This window comes from Aegilops tauschii, chromosome 1 (assembly GCF_002575655.3).
Source record: "Aegilops tauschii subsp. strangulata cultivar AL8/78 chromosome 1, Aet v6.0, whole genome shotgun sequence".
Classification (NCBI taxonomy): domain Eukaryota; kingdom Viridiplantae; phylum Streptophyta; class Magnoliopsida; order Poales; family Poaceae; genus Aegilops; species Aegilops tauschii.
The window spans coordinates 294,171,849-294,193,331 of record NC_053035.3 but is presented as its reverse complement, the minus strand read 5'-3'; the positions used below and the strand labels follow the sequence as shown (position 1 = coordinate 294,193,331).

General features: G+C 46.2%; 1 long non-coding RNA gene across 1 annotated transcript; it reads left to right on the top strand.

Annotated features, from left to right (window-relative positions):
• Positions 1 to 3,654: 3,654 nt before the first annotated feature.
• On the top strand, positions 3,655 to 5,888 carry LOC109784652 (uncharacterized). The gene is made up of 5 exons (XR_002237911.4): positions 3,655 to 4,088; positions 4,169 to 4,245; positions 4,344 to 4,415; positions 4,805 to 4,945; positions 5,616 to 5,888. It is a non-coding gene; the product is annotated as an uncharacterized lncRNA (long non-coding RNA).
• The last annotated feature ends 15,595 nt before the right edge of the window (positions 5,889 to 21,483 follow it).

Here is a 21,483-nt window from a genome sequence, read left to right as displayed (position 1 = left end):
TCTGATAACACTTTTTTAATATAATTGACGTATTACAAGTTTATTATTTTTCCTGGAAACTTGGTCATATATAATGACACAATGCGAAGGTTTTCCAATTTTTTGATTTCTTTATTTTTGTATGCCCGTTTCAAAATGCGGTCAAAATGGCGGGCTTGACCGTTCCTAGCTAGTGTTTGAATCTTGGAATTTTTTTGGTGTTTCTCTGATTAAATAGACACTTATGTACCTTCAAATGACTTTTGGAAAAACTAAAGAGCAAACTATGAGGCAGCTGCAGTTGAAATTTGACCCGCTATCAGCTGAATCGGCGGAAATTTGTCTGTTTCACCAGAGGTGGATCAAAACTTTTGACACCCAACCATTTGATCAATTGTGCATTAAACATGGCCTAGTATTTTATAAAATTGATTTGGTACAATTTTGCAACAAATATATGGTAGGTCCTTCACAAAAAAAACTCATTTTGGGCACTCGAAAAATGGAAATTGAATTTTCCGTGCAAAGAAAATGAAAACTCCCTTAGGCAACATTGTCTGGAATTCCAAGATGCACCCTTGTGCACAATTTGAGATCATTTCAACAAATTATGCCATGAATGTGGCCATAAGATTGATCATTTGGCTTGAAAGCCATGAATCTTCACGCATGATAGCTCATTTCTGAGAACACTTTTTTAATATAATTGCCGTATTACAAGTTTATTATTTTTCCTGGAAACTTGGTCATATATAATGACACAATGCGAAGGTTTTCCAATTTTTTGATTTTTTTTGAATTTTTCATGCCTGTTTCAAAATGCGGTCAAAACGGCGGGCTTGACCGTTCCTAGCTAGTGGTTGAATCTTGGAATTTTTTTGCTGTTTCTCTGATTAAATAGACACTTATGTACCTAGAAATGATTTTTGGAAAAAAATAAAGAGCAAACTATGAGGCAGCTGCAGTTCAAATTTGACCCGCTTCCAACTGAATCGGCGGAAATTTGTCTTTTTCATCAGAGGTGGATCAAAAATTTTGACACCCAACCATTTGATCAATTGTGCATTAAACATGGCCTAGTATTTTATAAAATTGATTTGTTCCAATTTTGCAACAAATATATGGTAGGTCCTTCACAAAAAAAACTCATTTTGGGCACTCGAAAAATGGAAAATGAATTTTCCGTGCAAAGAAAATGAAAACTCCCTTAGGCAACATTGTCTGGAATTCCAAGATGCACCCTTGTGCACAATTTGAGATCATTTGAACAAATTATGCCATGAATGTGGCCATAAGATTGATCATTTGGCTTGAAAGCCATGAATCTTCACGCATGATAGCTCATTTCTGAGAACACTTTTTTAATATAATTACCATATTACAAGTTTATTATTTTTCCTGGAAACATGGTCATACATAATGACACAATGCGAAGGTTTTCCAATTTTTTGATTTTTTTATTTTTTATGCCCGTTTCAAAATGCGGTCAAAATGGCGGGCTTGACCGTTCCTAGCTAGTGTTCGAATCTTGGAAATTTTTTGGTGTTTCTCTGATTAAATAGACACTTATGTACCTAGAAATGATTTTTTGAAAAACTAAAGAGCAAACTATGAGGCAGCTGCAGTTCAAATTTGACCCGCTTCCAACTAAATCGGCGGAAATTTGTCTTTTTCACCAGAGGTGGATCAAAACTTTTGACACCCAACCATTTGATCAATTGTGCATTAAACATGGCCTAGTATTTTAGAAAATTGATTTGGTACAATTTTGCAACAAATATATGGTAGGTCCTTCACAAAAAAAACTCATTTTGGGCACTCGAAAAATGGAAAATGAATTTTCCGTGCAAAGAAAATGAAAACTCCCTTAGGCAACATTGTCTGGAATTCCAAGATGCACCCTTGTGCACAATTTGAGATCATTTGAACAAATTATGCCATGAATGCGGCCATAAGATTGATCATTTGGCTTGAATGCCATGAATCTTCACGCATGATAGCTCATTTCTGAGAACACTTTTTTAATATAATTGCCGTATTACAAGTTTATTATTTTTCCTGGAAACTTGGTCATATATAATGACACAATGCGAAGGTTTTCCAATTTTTTGATTTTTTTTGAAGTTTTTATGCCTGTTTCAAAATGCGGTCAAAACGGCGGGCTTGACCGTTCCTAGCTAGTGGTTGAATCTTGGAATTTTTTTGGTGTTTCTCTGATTAAATAGACACTTATGTACCTAGAAATGATTTTTGGAAAAAATAAAGAGCAAACTATGAGGCAGCTGCAGTTCAAATTTGACCCGCTTCCAACTGAATCGGCGGAAATTTGTCTTTTTCATCAGAGGTGGATCAAAAATTTTGACACCCAACCATTTGATCAATTGTGCATTAAACATGGCCTAGTATTTTATAAAATTGATTTGGTCCAATTTTGCAACAAATATATGGTAGGTCCTTCACAAAAAAAACTCATTTTGGGCACTCGAAAAATGGAAAATGAATTTTCCGTGCAAAGAAAATGAAAACTCCCTTAGGGAACATTGTCTGGAATTCCAAGATGCACCCTTGTGCACAATTTGAGATCATTTGAACAAATTATGCCATGAATGTGGCCATAAGATTGATCATTTGGCTTGAAAGCCATGAATCTTCACGCATGATAGCTCATTTCTGAGAACACTTTTTTAATATAATTACCGTATTACAAGTTTATTATTTTTCCTGGAAACTTGGTCATATATAATGACACAATGCGAAGGTTTTCCAGTTTTTTTGATTTTTTTGAATTTTTTATGCTCGTTTCAAAATGCGGTCAAAACGGCGGACTTGACCGTTCCTTGCTAGTGGTTGAATCTTGGAATTTTTTTGGTGTTTCTCTGATTCAATAGACACTTGTGTACCTAGAAATGATTTTTGGAAAAAATAAAGAGCAAACTATGAGGCAGTTGCAGTTCAAATTTGACCCGCTTCCAACTAAATCGGCGGAAATTTGTCTTTTTCAACAGAGGTGGATCAAAACTTTTGACACCCAACCATTTCATCAGTTGTGCATTAAACATGGCCTAGTATTTTATCAATTTGATTTGGTACAATTTTGCAACAAATATATGGTAGGTCCTTCACAAAAAAAACTCATTTTGGGCACTCGAAAAATGGAAAATGAATTTTTTGTGCAAAGAAAATGAAAACTCCCTTAGGCAACATTGTCTGGAATTCCAAGATGCACCCTTGTGCACAATATGAGATCATTTTTTTAATTTTTCATGTGAAAAGATAGAAGAAAAACAAAAGAATGCTCAGGTAGATTCTCTTTTGAAACATAACTTGTCTTTTTGATGAGAGGTGGATCGAAAACATTTTACATGTTAAGATTTGGTCAACTGTACATTTTACTTTTTTTTGAATTTTTCATATCATAAAACTGTTTATATGATTCAACACCTTATTTTTAGTCGATTACGACCAATTTAGATGGTCATAACGTGTACTGGGTTCTGATTGGTCCATAGGCATGTCACGCGGATCGCGCCTCCAATGCCGTCGGATGCTCCCGGATCCGACGGCAGCCCTCGTCCCCCTCACACTCTCATCCCTCGTGGCCCCGTCCCTCTCACCCCCCTCGTCCAAACTCCAAACCCTAGCGTCCCTCGCGCCCCACCCGTGCCTCCTTGCCCCCGCATCCGCCACCCACCCTACCTCAGATCGACCCCTCCACACGTCGCACCCTTCCTCCCTCGTCCCCATCTCCTTGCCGCCACCGCGCCCCTCCCGATCCAACCCGCGCGGCAACCCTTCCTCCTCACCCTCCGCCCCTACCTCGCTGCCCCCACCCGCTCCGCTCCGGGATCCATCCACCCAGTCATCTTCCTCCTTCTCCTCTCTGTCTCTCGATCCAACCCAAGCGCCGCCGCCGACCCTTCCCAACCCCGGCCTCGTCCATCGTCGGCGACCCCTTCTCTCCCTCCCTCCCTCCACCTCCATCAGCGGATCCACTCGAGCAACATCTTAGGCCGCCGTCAGATCCACCCTCCTCGCGCTGGACGGAAACCCTAGCCGCCCGTCCATGGCGACCCACCGCAGCACGCAAAGGCCTCGACGACGGTGGTATGGTATGAACCCCCCTCCCCCTCATCTTCTTCTCCTTCAAACTCCCTCTGTCTCACCCCCGTCTCTATCTTTGCCTCTTCAGGTAGGAGCAACGGCGACCAGCGACGGCCATGGCGACCCACCGCAGCCTCCAAGACCTCGACAACGGTCGGTGCTATGGTATGAATCCCACCTCCCCCTTCTCTTCTACTTCTCCTTTTCTGAATGTCTCCCCCCTAATCCCAATCTTGTTTCGTCCCTTCTCTTCTTCTCTATAGGTGAGGTACAGCAACCAGCGACGGGACGACGCCTAAATCCACTGGTACAGGAGAGCAGCCATGGAATGGAAGGTCTGTTCCACCCCTCTCATCTCTCTGTTGGCTCTGGTCTGGTTCAGTCCGATTCAGAATTTCTGTTTTTTAGCTTTCTCCCTTTCTGATTCAAGCATGAGCATGAGCCGATTCAGTAGCTGGACCCCTTATGGTGGCTGCGATTAGCTAGGATCTTTATGTTAATTACCCAAGCCACTGCCTTGTAATTAGGCACGGTATCTCGATGGACACAATTGCTTGGATCCTAAAATCCTTCTAGTGTTTACTCTTGCTGTTTTGCATACTGTCATGTACTATACTATCTATCTCCAGGTCTTAGAATTGCAATTCCAGGCTTATAATAGTCACATAGACATCTTATGAGATTGAAGTATTCGTTCTGATTTCTGGTTTGTTGATTGTTGTAGACAAGGCCGGGTAGGTGTCCTTTGCTGCTGTTGCTGTCAGTGGCTTCTCTGCCATCCATAGTCGTAGCCGTGGCTGGATGCTTGGTCCTTCTGCTATCGTCACTGGAGCTGCTACGGATGTGCTTGTGGCTGGGTATCGAGGTATCTTTCTCAATCGCCGGTGTTTTTTTGTGGGATCAACCTGGTGTCCCTTTGCTGGCCTCCTGATTCATTCTGGCTAGTGCTAGTTTGTTGCTGGTTGTGCTAGTATGAAGCTTCCGGCTGAGTTGAAGCAAGTCAAAGTGTAGTACTATTTCTAAGTAGGAAAAATCAATTAAGCTAGTTGCATTAGTACAAGGCGTGGGTGAGGCTTCCTTTGCTTCGGCCAATAGCACACCGAATAGTAACATCACATGTTGGCCCATTCATATGAGAATGCAATTAGGAGAAAGATATATCATCAAGTTACTGTACGTGTTAGAGAAATCAGTGTTGATTTATTTGTTGTTCTTTTTTTTCTTTCTAATTTTTGCATGAGAGCAAACTGGTGTAGCTAGCTGGACTATGCAGCCATGCATCAGGAAGTAGCATATTCAGTTTTGCTAATAGAAAAAATGTATTAAAAACCTTAAATTTGTTTGTTAGAGATAGCAGTATTGATTGTACCCATCAAACAAGCATCAATTCTTCCTGGAATGTTTGTCTATCAACTAGTATGATGGCATATTAACATCTTGTTATGTAACGTGCAGATGCTGGGCTATTTATTGTGAAATATGCTGTTAGATTTACTTCTATTTTGTTCCTAAACATTTTGTTATGTAACGTGCAGATGCTGGGCTTTCATGTTTCTTCGTGAGCATCAGGACAAGGAAGTCGGAGGAAGAATAGTTCTAGCTCATTGGAGCTAGTTCTGAGAGTAATGAAGCCCTTTATGCTGCTCCTATTTGTATGTGTGTTATATGATGTAGTAGAATCTGGCTCATGTGATTGTACACTTGTGGAGCTTGTTATCTGATTGTAAACTTGATGCTGATCACATTTGTATGTGTGTTATATGATGTAGCACTTTGATGGTTGATAATATTTGAAGTATTTCGTGTGTTCTGTGTGCCAATTTAAATACTAGGTATTTATTTGTGTTAAATTAAAAAAATGAAGAATATTGCCGGCTAGGACCTAGTACTAGAACCTGACAATGGGGACCCACCTGACTAGTCAACCCACTTTATAAAAAGAAAAAATGAAACTGTTGAGACAAAAAGGCAACGGCCCAACAATAAAAAGGCTGCAATATTGGGCTTGGCCCATGAACCCAACCAAAAATAAAAAATTGATAGACAGAAAAAAAACACAAATAGGCTGAATTGTTGGGCTCGGCCCATGTAAAACACTGAATCGGACCGGGCTGATTCTTGTGCCACATCAGCTTGCCACGCTGGATGCCTCATGGTCTGGGGAGGTTGCTTGTGACCAAAAATTTGGTCATGGAACCAACGACCTTTTACATATCGCAAAGAAGGTCACTAATTTCAGTTTACGACCACCAGCTTTTGACCTTCTGTTTTTGGTCACAAAAAGGTCGCAAATGAAAAACTATGACCTTTCAACGACCAATAGTGGTGGTCACAAGTTGACATATTTCTTGTAGTGACTCATGACACTCAGGGAAGTTCAGAACCGCCGCTTCCTGGTAGAACTCAACTACCTTGGCATCATAGGCGCGCGCCGCTGACTCCGGGGTATCCCAGTGGCCCAGCTCATGGACAACATTGTCCTTCCTAATGGTCGCATGGTACTTAGTCCCCTTCTGTTGTACACCACGAAACTTCGGAGCCATCTGTGATGGTGCATATATACCTAACTAGTTAGTAAAAATTAGACATATTGACGAGTACTTGGAAAACCTACAATCTACCATGTAATTAAATGTACAATACAGCTACACTAAAATCTTACATTACAACTACACTACATAGGACTACACTAAAACTACACTATAATCTTGCATAAAAATTTCTACACTACTCTTACACTTTATTCTTACACTAAAAATTCTACACTGCTCTTACACTAAATATTCTACACTACTCTTACACTGCAACTACAATAAAATCTTATACTATAAGCTTACATTAAAAATTCTACAACAACTACACACTACCTAAAACTCACCGGCGGCGGCAGCGGCGGTTAGGGGGTGTTGATGGGGTCACCTACTAAGGGTGGGTTCATGGAGCTGCTATCATGGACCCACCTAAGACCCCACATCAATAGATCAACGGGCTCCTGGGCCATAAGTGCATTGGAAACCCGCTTCGGGATATTCACTCGGATGTCATTCACCCACTTGGATGCACTCCAGTCACTTGACCATGCACACTCACTCGGACAAGGGAGGCGAGGAGACCACATGGGATCTGGAGCGTTCGAGGAGCATGATGCCTGGCATTAAGTGTAGTTAAAGCATCAGTTACTAGTAACACTTGTAATAAGCTCCATCCTTCATCTCCCCTTGTAACATAGCCAGGATGCGGGGCGACGAACTCTATATAAGCCGCACCGTAGCACTAGGACAAGGGTTCGCACTCCGTTGTAATCATCAGACACCAGAGAAACATAGCCTCTGGGCTCGAGACATAGGGTTGTTACTGTCTGTGTCAAAACCGGCGGATCTCGGGTAGGGCGTCCCGAACTGTGCGTCTGAGGTCGATGGTAACAGGGGACACAATGTTTACCCAGGTTCGGGCCCTCTCTATGGAGGTAATACCCTACTTCCTGCTTGATTGATCTTGATGAATATGAGTATTACAACAGTTGATCTACCACGAGATCGTAATGGCTAAACCCTAGAGGTCTAGCTTGTATGACTATGGTAATGAATCTCTTCGGACTAACTCCTCCGGTTTATATAGACACCGGAAGGATCTCGGGTTTACACCAGGTCGGTTATAAGGAAAGGAATCTACACATGTGATCGCCAAGCTTGCCTTCCACGCCAAGGAGAGTCCCATCCGGACACGGGTGCAATCTTCGGTCTCTGTATCTTCACAGCCCATCAGTCTGACCCATGGCTAACAGGCCGGACGCCCGAGGACCCCTTAGTCCAGGACTCCCTTAGTAGCCCCTGAACCTGGCTTCAATGACGAGGAGTCCGGCGCGCAGATTTGTCTTCGGCATTGCAAGGCGGGTTCCCCCTTTCCGGATACTTCACAATGGTCTTCGGACGATCGAGTTCAGCTCTGCAGCACGAGTAGCATATTCTTCTACATAGGGCATAATAATTTATAAGTCCAATCCTCTGGCAACTTTTTACAACATGACATCACGTCAGTCCGGTCATCATTTCGAATCATTTTTTTCGCCTGCCGCCCCACGTTCCGAGACGCGGTTGTCATTGGCACGTCTTATCCAATCAGAGATCGTGTCCCTTTATTAAGGGATTCTTTATCGACATGGACGTGGGTAACCCAACCGTCTTTAGGGTACAACTCCTTGGGAATAGGCAAGTTTTAAGGCCCAGGAGGAGGCGTTCGATATTCACGGCCTTTATAAAGGGGTACAGACCCGTCTTTCTTCTCCATGCTTGCTTCTTCCTCGACCCTTACTACCTCGAGTTCCAACACCCGGGTTTCAATCGCCACAAGCCTTAGTCATGTCCGGATCCAGCCGTCAGGGCCGGTGGGAGGCTTCTTCTGTCATAGAGGAGGATATTGCATAGCTTCGGGCGGCAAGATATCTGACCGCAAAAATCCTCCATCGGCTTCCCGCGGAAGGGCAGGTTATCCCTACCCCCAGATCCGGCGAGAGGGTCGTGTTCGTTTCCCACTTCCTCCGAGGATTAGGGTTTGCCTTAATCCCTTCGTCCGGGGGCTCATGTTTTATCATGGACTTGATTTTCACGATCTCGCCCCGAACTCTGTTCTTCTCATCTCGGCGTTTATCGTCACGTGCGAAGCCTTCCTCCGAACTCCTCCGCACTTCGGCTTGTGGCTCAAGACCTTCAATGTAAAGCCGCAAGTGATAGAGGGGGAGCAGGTGGAGTGTGGTGGTGCCCCAGTGAGCAAGCTTACCAGCGATGTTTGGCTAAAAGGATCCTTCACAGAATCTTCCGGCTTACGGCAGCAGGAGTGGTTCTATATCACCGAGCCCCGTGGTTCCAAGTGGGCAGCTGCGCCTGCATTCCGATCCAGCCCCCCAATTCAGCTTTCATCATGGATTAATAAGGGATTGGACTGGGGATTAGTTGATGAAGTGCGGACTCTGCAGAGTCGTATCCGAAGCCTTGTTGAGAAGGATATTGATCTCGTCAATGTTGTTCAGGTAATGCTAGTCCGCCGGACCCTGTCGTGCCAGCGACAGCCTCTCCGCTTGTGGGAGTTTAATCCAGAAGGGCCATAGACTCTTCAGCACTTCTTCGGCACTACGCACGATGGAATGTGGAAATTATTTTTTGGGAAACGAAAACAATGGCCGGACACCACCGAAGATATCGGCCTTGACTGCAACCATACGGATACCCCGGTAAGCTCTCTACTTCTGAACACCTTTTAGTCAAGCATCCCACAATGAGATATTGAGCAAACCATTTTCTCCGGGGCTGGATAAAGAAAGTGAAACGAATTAGGTGTCCGGCCCCCCTTCCCGAAGACTCAGCGGCCGCCGTGCTAACAAGGATGCTGGCCTCGACACCATACCAGGTGCCTATGAAGGGGGGCAAGAACAAGAAGACCGGAGGCGACCCTTGTTCCGGAGATAAATCAGACACCGTGCCCGGGGAAATCAAAGTTTCTTCACCCAAAGACAAAGGTGCAGGAGAAGCGAACATCCCTTCTCCCCATGGCAAGAAAAGGGCCGTCTCCGAAGCTTGGGAGGAGAAGTCTCCCAAGAGGCAAAATGCCATCGTCGGGCGGCTCGGGCTTGGCAAGCGACATCGTCGCACAGTTTCATCATGAGGACAAGCCTCCAGCCAAATCATAAGTGAAGCAGGGTGCTTTAAACATATCCCGCTCCTTTCTTGTTACCGAAGTAGCATCTAATATATATGTCTTCGCAGTTCGGCGCTCAATTTTCCTCAGCAATCCTCTTCCTCAGGGGATGTTCTCCCGGAGATGATGGAGAGCGGTACGCCTCCCCCGACGTCCTCACCCAACAGGGCGGACGACTTTGAGGTGTCGTCGCGGAGGGTTTCTCCCGACCGACAAGCAGTGCGGGGGGCGAAGGAGACCTTACCCGAAGGTGGTCCATCTATTGCCCAGGTTTCAGGGGCCAATAATGAAGGTCCCGGACTATCCGGTTTACAGCCGGAGATGATTTTGGAGATGAGTGAACGGGTTCCTTTAAAGGAAGGCCATACTCCTGCGGCGGCTTCCAAAGATCCAGAAGCACCTGACGTGTTAACGAACATGCTGCGACAAGCGTCTATCTCAGAGGAGCACCGTGCCCTGATGGGTACGGTGGTCTAGACGGTTCTGTCCGTGAAGAGAGGATTGAATGAAGCCTTCACGAGCCTGCTAAGAGGCTTCGAGGTTTGTGATATAATTTTTCCAACTGTACTTTATTCGCAAAATACACCTGTGTATAGATAGTAGCCCCTAAGACTTGGATTGCCTTCCTATGGGAGGCGATCAGAGGATCAAGAAGATATGCTCAGGTAATAATCTGATGTAATTGGAACACATGCCGTTTCCGCCCCGGCGACTGTCTGGATTACAGAAGTAGCCGAGCTGCAGCGGAAGCTCGATGTAGCAGGGGATGACATTGTGTTGATCAACATGCATCTTGATGAGTTGCAAGGTATGTGTTTTGGAGCGGTCATGACACATACATGCTTATAATATAAGCGTGACGCTGAAATTTGTATACTGGATGTGCATGACTGCAAATGGTGCTGCCGCAGTTGAGGTTCTTTGGGCAGAGCTAGCCCGGGCCAAGGAGCAGGCCCGGTATAGTAATGCGGCTGCCGAAAAGGCATCGACTGAGTTAAAGGCCGAACAGGCTGCTCGGCGCCAAGACGAGGAGAAAATATCCATGATGGTGCTTGAACTGAAGGATGCTGTTGGCCGCTGTGAATTCCTTGAGAAGGATAATAAAGCCAAAACAGCTGAACTTGACAAGGCCTTACAAGAGGCGAAAGAAGCGTGGTCTGAATCCAGAGCAGCCCGTGAGGAGATCCGGCAAGCTGGGGAGATTGCGGCCGGTAAGCCCTTTTTGCTACAGGCTAAGTTCGGCGATCCGAACTATGCTCACCTTAACCAAGTGTGGAGTTCTCCAAACGAGTTTTTAGACTTGCCGAAGAGTTCTTCCGATGCGGCGCAGTTTTACCAAGCGCGAGAGGGGTATGCAATGGAGAAGCTTTTCTGGTCACAATTTGGCGCATCGAAGCGCCCTCTGTTGCTGAATGAACAGATGTCCTAATGGGCCGAGCTTCATAGGATATTCGGCGCTGCCATGAAGAACGTCATAATCCGGCTGTGGCTGACTGAGCCTATTCCGAATAGCTACTTCGGCTTGGTCCAGCGGCTTGTTGATGCGGCGCCAAGTATCGACGCTGTTAAGCGGTCGGCGTGCATTGAGGGTGCACGGATGGCCTTTGCCCGTGTCAAGATATACTGGGGGAAGATGAAGGCCATCGATGTTGCAGCGAAGAGTCCACCGAAGGGGAAGGACCATCACGCACCGGAGCATTATTTTGAGGACGTCTTAGAGGCTGCCCGCTTGATAGAGGGTCAATGCTCGAAAGACATAATATTCGAGTGAGGTGTATGGAAATTGTAAAAGACAATTTTATATTTAATCTATTTTTATTTTTTGCTCGAAAGCTTTTGTTCCTCCTGTGCGGCCGTTTTTATATAATCTGAAATTTTTCCGGTCATCGGCTTCAGCCCCCTCGTAGGAAGTACGGGGGTGTTCGGAAAAGCATTTGATCACTCTTGACCCAATGTCTTGGTCCATGAAGGAGTTGACAATGCGGCGAACCAGGCAATCAGATTATAGGGCGTTAACACTTTCACTTAGCCATAGGAGTTTTATGGTGGGTCTACGATATAGCCCCTGGTATGTATGCGGCTTATTTTAATACGATGCGTTGAAAAATTGATCTGAAAAAGATCCTTCGTATGACGTGGAGAGAATCGCTAAAGATTCCGATAAGTCGTCGAGTGGTTGACCAGCTCTCGCCGCATCATGACAGTCAGTTTTCAGCTTTCTCTACTGAGGTGCTTGACCAGATGAACCGGAAGCACAATCGCAGTAGTTCTCCCTTTACTACCCTAGCCGATAGAGCGGGATGTAGGGTAGCAAGCACAGGAGCCGGGCAACCCAACTATTGACCCAAGACATGATTCGGAGCTGATGCATATAAGGCCAAACTCGTGATGCCGAAGTACTCTATAAAGCTATTCGGACTTGCTGGCAACTCATTTGTTCCCATACCGAGCCCCTGGCAAGTTATGTCGAGGTGTGTGTAAAACAACCACAGGAGCAAAAATTCGGGTCGATTAGGAAAAAGTCAATGCTGAACACTGTTACTTTTACTGGGAGCTGAGTGATATGCCAATTATTATATAGATAACAAAGCCGCAACCCTGGCTATTTGACGTGCCAGGGGCCGAAGGTTGAGGAAAAAGGCATGTTACAGGCTCGAAATAGAGAGTGCGGTCTACAAAAAGTTGTTTTGGACCTCCTGTCGCACGTCTACGCCGCCTGTCCTCGGTTAAGGGACTCCTTGGTAGGAATAACCCTTGGATGATTGTACGAACTTGAACTCTGGTAGAGTCCGCGGGGTGACCGGCCCTTGAGCTACCTGTGGAGGGGATATTAAAAAGGAAAAAAGGGCAGTTAGAAAAGTAGGGGGGTTACTGGCCCACCCGTATTGTGCTTCCGCCGATGCCCAGGGTATTTCAAGTGCATAATTATGTATGCGCGGTACCCACTTCGAGGGCATATTAGGCGAACGGCGGAAGCCGAATTGCTAGTCCAATATGGACATTGATCGGTCATGTTGAATGGAGACCAGCAGCATGATGGCCGATGTGGTATGCGGCGTGATAAGGCCGCTGTGTAGTTCGGCTGAGGTAGTCGTAGTATGATCTCCTGTACGGAGGGAGTGTTCTGCGCGCTCACCCCTAGGGGTGTGTGTCACGTATACCATGTTTACTGTTTTTGCTTCGGGGGGGAATTTCTTCTGACCCCCGTTGTTCGGTTGGTGAGCCTCTTCGTCGTCGCTATCGCCGGGCGGCCTTTTCCCCTTGTGTATGGCATTTAACTTGCCGGCCTGTTTGAAGACCCAACAACTTCTGTTGGTGTGATTAGCTGGTTTATTGGGGTGGCCATGAATCTGGGAGGGCCTATCCAATATTTTGTCTAAATTGGATGGTCCGTCTTTGTTTGACGTAAATGGCTTTTTCCGTTGGCCGGGTTTGGGGCCGCTGAATCCAGCGTTGACCGCTGTGTCCTGCGTGCCCTCATTATTATTGCGACGTTTGTTTTTATTGCGTCGTGGCTTTCCATTACCGTCCCATACTTCGGAGGTGCCCGGATCGCTGGCGCTATTGCTTCTAGGGGCGAGCCAGCTATCTTCTCCCACGCAAAAGCGGGTCACCAGAGCGGTAAGGGCTGACATAGACTTTGGTTTTTCCTGACCGAGGTGGCGGGCAAGCCACTCGTCCCGGACACTATGTTTGAACGCCGCCAGGGCTTCTGCGTCCGGGCAGTGAACAATTTGGTTCTTTTTAACTAAGAACCTAGTCCAGAACTTCCTGGCGGACTCTCCGTGTTGCTGGACAATGTGACTTAGGTCATTGGCATCCGGTGGCCGGACATATGTACCTTGAAAGTTATCGCGGAAGGCATCTTCCAACTCCTCCCAGCCGCCAATTGAGTTTTCAGGCAGACTGTTTAGCCAGTGCCGAGCTAGTCCTTTGAGTTTTAACGGGAGGTATTTGATGGCATGAAGGTCGTCTCCGCGGGCCATAGGGATATGGAGAAGGAAATCCTCAATCCATACCGTGGGATCTGTTGTTCCGTCATATGATTCAATATTTACGGGTTTAAACCCTTCTGGGAACTCGTGATCCATTACTCCATCAGTGAAGCAAAGGGGGTGTGCGGCGCCTCTATATCGGGCCGCATCGCGACATAGCTTCGATGGAACCCGTCTGCGGTTTTCAGCCCGGGCGTGACTAGGTTTGTCGCGTCCGAATAGATAGCCATCGTCGCGTGTCGTGGTACGTCCTCGCGATCCGTAGATCGATCTGGTATATCCTTCTTTACTGTCCAGGTCCTGCCGGAGGTCGTACGTATCACCCCGAGCTGTGCTATTTCAATTTTTGCGTGGCGGTGGGGCTGGCTGCTGTTCGGCTTGAATTGCTGCTTTATCCCGACCAAGTTGTGGTCGGCCTGCCACATTGTCCCGACCGTGCTGTGGTCGGTCGGCCGCGCTGCGCGATTGAGGTATGAGCTCTAGCGCCTCCTCATTAAACTGGGGTAGCAGTTTGCGCTTCATGTAACTCCTGGCTGGGATCTTGAGGCCGTATTCTTCGGCTGCCAGGACATTAGTCCATCTGTCGTTGAGCAGATCTTGGTCAGCTTGCAGCTACTACAGTTTCTTTTTTAGGCTCCTTGCAGTGGCTATTAGCCTGCGCTTGAAGCGCTCATGCTCGAGAGGTTCCTCGGGCACGGTGAAATCCTCGTCGCCGAGGCTTACCTCATCTTCGGAGAGCGGAAGATAATTATTGTCCTCTGAATCGTCATGTATGGCCTGTTCATCAGGGCTAACTTGCCCATTTTCACGTCCCCCCTGTTCGGAGGTTACCTCGGCGGGGTCTTTATTATCTTCGGGTTCGTCCAGAGTACTATTTTCCCCGGTGCATGTGTTGCTATCCTTTGAATGACGTGACTTCGAACGGCGACGAGGACGCCGGCGCTTGGGGTGTGTCTCAGGAGGTTTATTCCCAACTTGATTTTCTTTGTCATCATCATTAATTGCTTTGGGTGTATCCACCATGTACACATCGTACGAAGAAGTGGCCGTCCAGCATCCAGTAAATGGCGGGTTTTGGCCCTGCTCCTCATCGGCATCGTCGTTCATGCCGTCGATGTCTTCGGAGCCGTAGTCAAGCATGTCGATTAGATCCTCGTCAGTGGCTATGAAGTGGGTGGCGGGTGGGGAGCAAAATTCTCCATCATCGGCCGCTAGTTCGCACCGGACATAGTTCGGCCGTGAGTCTCCCGCCAGGGACATGCTCTTTAATGAGTTTAGCACATCGCCCAAGGGCGAGTGCTGGAAGATGTCCACGGCGCTGAACTCGAAGATCGATAGCCGATCAAGCTCGATGTCCGCGGGCGCACATGGTTCAGAATTTATAGCTGGAGACAAGTCCGGAGTTCTGGTGACGCAGATATTGCATGAAGTTGAGTCTGTGTGCGGCTCCAATGCCGCGGAATCTGTGGCCTCGGATGGCATGATCTGCTCCAGATCTAAGGCCGGAGCAGTTACAGTGACCATCTCCTAGATGTAGTCCGATGACAGATTTAAGTCATGTTCATCAGGGTGACGAGGAGCGGCCGCCGCGGTCTCTAATCCGTCGAAGATCAAGTCTCCGCGGATGTCCGCGACATAGTTTGGGCTCCCAAATCCGACCTGATGGCCAGGGGCGTAGCTATTGATCTGCCCCAGATGGCCAAGCGAGTCGGCCCGCAGTACGAAGCCGCCGAACAAGAAGATCTGTCCGGCGAGGAAGGTTTCCCCTTGGACAGCGTCGATGTGGACGATAGAAGGAGCCATCAAACCTCTTGGGGACGGCATAGTGGAACTCTCAATGAAAGCACCAATGTCGGTGTCAAAACCGGCGGATCTCGGGTAGGGGTCCCCAAACTGTGCGTCTGAGGTCGATGGTAACCGGAGACAGGGGACACAATGTTTACCCAGGTTCGGGCCCTCTCTAGGGAGGTAATACCCTACTTCCTGCTTGATTGATCTTGATGAATATGAGTATTACAAGAGTTGATGTACCACGAGATCGTAATGGCTAAACCCTAGAGGTCTAGCTTGCATGACTATGGTAATGAATCTCTCCGGACTAAGTCCTCCGGTTTATATAGACACCGGAAGGATCTAGGGTTTACACCAGGTCAGTTATAAGGAAAGGAATCTACACATGTGATCGCCAGGCTTGCCTTCCACGCCAAGGAGAGTCCCATCCGGACATGGGTGCAGTCTTCGGTCTTCGTATCTTCACAGCCCATAAGTCCGGCCCATGGCTAACAGGCCGGACGCCCGAGGACCCCTTAGTCTAGGACTCCCTCAGTTACCTCTCCGCGAGGGGCCCGAAGTCATAAAATCCGAGTGTCACACCAGTGTCGTAGCTAGGATCAGCCCTCATTCGTACCCCTATTACTCATTGTCAAGTTCGTTGCCTCGACAGTTGGCGCGTGATAACCCACAAGTATGGGAGATCGCAACAGTTTTCGAGGGTAGAGCATTCAACCCAAATTTATTGATTCGACACAAGGGGAGCGAAAGAATAATTGCATGTATTAGCAGCTGAGTTGTCAATTCAACGACACCTGGAGATTAATTATCTGCAGCAAAGTAGTATGATAGTTTTGATAGTAGTAGCAATAGCAATAGTAGCGGTAACAGTGATAGCAATGATTTTGTAGCAAGTGCAATAGTAACAATAGCAGTAGTAACTTAGCGGAAACAATATAAGAGAAATTCGTAGGCATTGGATCGGTGAATTCGTAGGATGATGTTCATCATATAACAGTTTTAACCTAGGGCGATACGGCACTAGCTCTACTTCATAAATATAATGTAGGCATGTATTCCGTAAATAGTCATACGTGCTTATGGAAAGAACTTGCATGACATATTTTGTCCTACTCTCCCATGGCAGCGAGGTCCTATTGGAAACTAAGGGATATTAAGGCCTCCTTTTAATAGAGAACCGGAACAAAGCATTAACACATAGTGAATACATGAACTCCTCAAACTACGGTCATCACCGGGAAGTGTCCCGACTATTGTCACTCTGGGGTTGCCGGATCATAACACGTAGTAGGTGACTATAACTTGTGAGATCGGATCTAGAACATAGATATAATGGTGATAACATAAATGGTTCAGATCTGAAATCATAGCACCCGGGCCCAAAGTGACAAGCATTAAGCATGGCAAAGTCATAGCAACATCAATCTCAGAACATAATGGATACTGGGGATCAAGCCCTAACAAAACTAACTCGATTACATGATGAATCTCATCCAACTCCTCACCGACCAGCGAGGCTACAAAGAAATTACTCACTCCCGGTGGGGAGCATCATGGAATTGGCGATGGAGAAGGGTTGGTGATGACAAAGATCGAAGATCCCCCTCTCCGGAGCCCCAAATGGACTCCAGATTTGGCCTCCCGATGAAGAACAGGAGGTGGTAGTGGCTCCATCTCGTGAAACACGATAATTCTTCCTCCCTGGTTTTTTCTCCAAATATGTGATTTTATAGTATCATAGTTGAGGTCTGCGGGGCCACCAGGTGGGGACAACCCACCTGGGCGCGCCTGGAGGGGGAGCGCGCCCTGGTGGGTTGTGCCCACCCAGGTGCCCCCCTCCGGTGGTTCTTGGCTCCAGAAATTCTTATTTATTAAATAAAAAATCCTCACGAAGTTTCGTTCCAATCCGAGAACTTTTATTTCTGCACAAAAACAACACCGTGGTAGTTCTACTGAAAACAGCGCCAGTCCGGGTTAGTTTCATTCAAATCATGCAAATTAGAGTCCAAAACAAGAGGAAAAGCGTTAGGAAAAGTAGATACGACCGAGACGTATCAACTCCCCCAAGCTTAAACCTTTGCTTGTCCTGAAGCAATTCAGTTGATAAACTGAAAGTGAAAAAGAAAAACTTTCACGAACTCTTTTGCTCTTGCTTACATAAATAAGCTTAAGTAGCACCCAGGTTTTCAGCCAAGATTATAACTAACCATGTCAACAATAACTCTTCAAGATTATATTAACTCATATCAATGACATAATCAACTAGCGAGCAATAATAAGATAACTCAAACAACAACACTTTATCAAAACAACCATGATGTAATATGACAATAGTAGTATCTCGCTAGCCGTTTCTGAGACCGCAAAACATAAATGTAGAGCTCCTCCAAAGTTCAAGCAGCGACTAAACATTGTAATTCATGGTAGAAAAGATCCAGTCATGATGCACCCAACATTAGCTACACACAATGCATGAGGATGAAAATTGTACTCTCAGGTTCTGGCGCTTATTTGAGAAGGTGATGACACAACATAAAAGTAAATAGATGGTCCCTTCGTAGAGGGAGGAAGTGATTTGCAGTGGTGCCAGAGCTCAAGTGTTTAAAACAGAGGTAAATGAAATTTTGTAAAATGCACATTTCTTGTTTACTTCGCGACCATTAGTTATCGGTATCTTCCATGCTAAACACATTAGTGGCGGTTCCCAAGCGATAAAAGTAAAGGTTTAATCCCCCTCCACCAACAATGACACTCCACGGCTTGTCCGAAACAACGGGTACCGTCCATACCAACAACAGTATTGGGGGAGTTTTGTTTAATTATTTGCAAATTGAATTCGGGACTGGGAATCCCTATTACCGCCCCTCTCGTGCAAGGACGAGTGAATAAACACTCGTCATGAGAATAACCCGCTTAGCATGGAAGATACTGACTACCTCCTATCGCTCTATGAAAAATCCAGGCCCACAAAAAGGATATTTATTTGAAGTTTTTAGAGGTGGCACATGCAAATTTACTTAGGACGGCAGGGTAATACCATATATAGGTAGGTATGGTGGACTCATCTGGAATAACTTGGGTTTCAGGTTTTTGATGCACATGCAGAATTCCCGCTTAGTAAAGGTGAATGCTAGCAAATAGGTTGAGAAGCGGCCAGCTAGAGAGCGAAAACGGTCATGAACATGCTGAAGGAAATATGCCCTAGAGGCAATAATAAAATTATTATTTATTTCCTTATATCATGATAAATGTTTATTATTCATGCTAGAATTGTATTAACCGGAAACTTGATACATGTGTGAATACATAGACAAACAGAGTGTCACTAGTATGCCTCTTGACTAGCTCGTTGATCAAAGATGGTTATGTTTCCTAGCCATAGACATGAGTTGTCATTTGATTAATGGGATCACATCATTAGGAGAATGATGTGATTGACTTGACCCATTCCGTTAGCTTAGCACTCGATCGTTTAGTATGTTGCTATTGCTTTCTTCATGACTTATACATGTTCCTATGACTATGAGATTATGCAACTCCCATTTACCGGAGGAACGCTTTGTGTGCTACCAAACGTCACAACGTAACTGGGTGATTATAAAGGTGCTCTACAGGTGTCTCCGAAGGTATTTGTTGGGTTGGCGTATTTAGAGATTAAGATTTGTCACTCCGATTGTCGGAGAGGTATCTCTGGGCCCACTCGGTAATGCACATCATTATAAAGCCTTGCAAGCATTGTAACTAATGAGTTAGTTGTGGGATGATGTATTACGGAACGAGTAAAGAGACTTGCCGGTAACGAGATTGAACTAGGTATCGAGATACCGACGATCAAATCTCGGGCAAGTAACATACCGATGACAAAGGGAACAACGTATGTTGTTATGCGGTCTGACCGATAAAGATCTTCGTAGAATATGTGGGAGCTAATATGAGCATCCAGGTTTCGCTATTGGTTATTGATCGGAGAGGTGTCTCGGTCATGTCTACATAGTTCTCGAACCCGTAGGGTCCGCACGCTTAAAGTTACGATGACGGTTGTATTATGAGTTTATGTGTTTTGATGTACCGAAGGAGTTCGAAGTCCCGGATGAGATCGGGGACATGACGAGGAGTCTCGAAATGGCCGAGACGTAAAGATCGATATATTGGACGACTATATTCGGACTTCGGAAATGTTCCGAGTGATTCGGGTATTTTTTGGAGTACCGGAGAGTTACGGGAATTCGTATTGGGCCTTAATGGGCCATACGGGAAAGGAGAGAAAGGCCCCAAAGGGTGGCTGCACCCCTCCCCATGGACTAGTCCGAATTGGACTAGGGAGGGGGGGCGCCCACTTCCTTCTTTCTCCTTCTCCCTTCCCTTTTCCTACTCCAACAAGGAAAGGAGGAGTCCTACTCCCGGTGGGAGTAGGACTCCCCCCCTTGGCGCGCCCTCCTCCTAGGCCGGCCGCCTCCCCCCTTGCTCCTTTATATACGGGGGCAGGGGGGCACCCCATAGACACACAATTGATCAACGATCTTTTAGCCGTGTGCGGTGCCCCCCTCCACCATATTACACCTCGATAATATCGCTGCGGAGCTTAGGCGAAGCCCTGCGTCGGTAGAACATCATCATCGTCACCACGCCGTCGTGCTGACGAAACTCTCCCTCAACACTCGGCTGGATCAGAGTTCGAGGGACGTCATCGAGCTGAACGTGTGCTGAACTCGGAGGTGCCGTGCGTTCGGTACTTGATCAGTCGGATCGTGAAGACATACGACTACATCAACCGCGTTGTGTTAACGCTTCCGCTTTCGGTCTACGAGGGTACGTGGACAACACTCTCCCCTCTCGTTGTTATGCATCACCATGATCTTGCGTGTGCGTAGGAATTTTTTTGAAATTACTACGTTCCCCAACAGTGGTATCAGAGCCTGGTTTTATGCGTTGATGTTATATGCACGAGTAGAACACAAGTGAGTTGTGGGCGATATAAGTCATACTGCTTACCAGCATGTCATATTTTGGTTCAGCGGTATTGTGAGATGAAGCGGCCCGGACCGACATTACGCGTACGCTTACGCGAGACTGGTTTCACCGTTGCGAGCACTCGATGCTTAAAGGTGACTGGCGGGTGTCTGTCTCTCTCACTTTAGTTGAACCGAGTGTGGCTACGCCCGGTCCTTGCGAAGGTTAAAACAGCACCAACTTGACAAACTATCGTTGTGGTTTTGATGCGTAGGTAAGAACGGTTCTTGCTAAGCCCGTAGCAGCCATGTAAAACTTGCAACAACAAAGTAGAGGACGTCTAACTTGTTTTTGCATGTTGTGATGTGATATGGTCAAGACATGATTCTATATTTTATTGTATGAGATGATCATGTTTTGTAAACGAGTTATCGGCAACTGGCAGGAGCCATATGGTTGTCGCTTTATTGTATGAAATGCAATCGCCATGTAATTGTTTTACTTTATCACTAAGCGGTAGCGATAGTCGTAAAAGCAATAGTTGGCGAGACGACAACGATGCTACGATGGAGATCAAGGTGTCGCGCCGGTGACGATGGTGATCATGACGGTGCTTCGGAGATGGAGATCACAAGCACAAGATGATGATGGCCATATCATATCACTTATATTGATTGCATGTGATGTTTATCTTTTATGCATCTTATCTTGCTTTGTTTGACGGTAGCATTAAAAGATGATCCCTCACTAAATTTCAAGATAAAAGTGTTCTCCCTGAGTATGCACCGTTGCGAAAGTTCTTCGTGCTGAGACACGACGTGATGATCGGGTGTGATAGGCTCTACGTTCAAATACAACGGGTGCAAAACAGTTGCACATGCGGAATACTCAGGTTAAACTTGACGAGCCTAGCATATGCAGATATGGCCTCGGAACACGGAGACCGAAAGGTCGAGCGTGAATCATATATTAGATA